The sequence below is a fragment of the Salmo trutta genome, unplaced genomic scaffold (assembly GCF_901001165.1).
Source record: "Salmo trutta unplaced genomic scaffold, fSalTru1.1, whole genome shotgun sequence".
NCBI classification, from domain to species: Eukaryota; Metazoa; Chordata; class Actinopteri; order Salmoniformes; family Salmonidae; genus Salmo; species Salmo trutta.
The window spans coordinates 47044-48189 of NW_021822783.1; positions in this window are offsets into that span (position 1 = coordinate 47044).

Consider the following 1146-nt stretch of genomic DNA (forward strand, 5'->3'; position numbering starts at 1 on the left):
AGGTGTCTAGTGGAGTAGGGATATTGTATAAGTGTATAATTGGAACGTCTGCAATGTTGTCGGTTGTGCTGAGTGATTAATTTACATTTCGGTTTTTTTTAAATAGTATAATTGACTGAATAGGTTCAATTATTTGAATTCCATTTCTGGTTTTCTTTTATCTGTGAGCTCAATGGACACTTTGCCCAGTTTCTCTAGAGATAAATCAGACCCAGACTGAACTGTGTGATGTAGTAGGGAGTTGTAGTTTCTCTAGAGATAAATCAGACCCAGACTGAACTGTGTGATGTAGTAGGGAGTTGTAGTTTCTCTAGAGATAAATCAGACCCCGGGACTGAACTGTGTGATGTAGTAGGGAGTTGTAGTTTCTCTAGAGATAAATCAGACCCAGGACTGAACTGTGTGATGTAGTAGGGAGTTGTAGTTTCTCTAGAGATAAATCAGACCCAGACTGAACTGTGGTGATGTAGTAGGGGAGTTGTAGTTTCTCTAGAGATAAATCAGACCCAGACTGAACTGTGTGATGTAGTAGGGAGTTGTAGTTTTCTCTAGAGATAATCAGACCCAGACTGAACTGTGTGATGTAGTAGGGAGTTGTAGTTTCTCTAGAGATAAATCAGACCCAGACTGAACTGTGTGATGTAGTAGGGAGTTGTAGTTTCTCTAGAGATAATCAGACCCAGACTGAACTGTGTGATGTAGTAGGGAGTTGTAGTTTCTCTAGAGATAAATCAGACCCAACTGAACTGTGTGATGTAGTAGTGAGTTGTAGTTTTCTCTAGAGATAAATCAGACCCAGATGAACTGTGGATGTAGTAGGGAGTTGTAAGGTTTCTCTAGGAATAAATATCAGATCCGACTGAACTGTGTGGAGGCAGTAGGGAGTTGTAGTTTCTCTAGAGATAAATCAGATCCAGACTGAACTGTGTGATGTAGTAGGGAGTTGTAGTTTCTCTAGAGATAAATCAGATCCAGACTGAACTGTGTGATGTAGTAGGGAGTTGTAGTTTCTCTAGAGATAAATCAGATCCAGACTGAACTGTGTGATGTAGTAGGGAGTTGTAGTTTCTCTAGAGATAAATCAGATCCAGACTGAACTGTGTGATGCAGTAGGGAGTTGTAGTTTCTCTAGAGATATCAGATCTG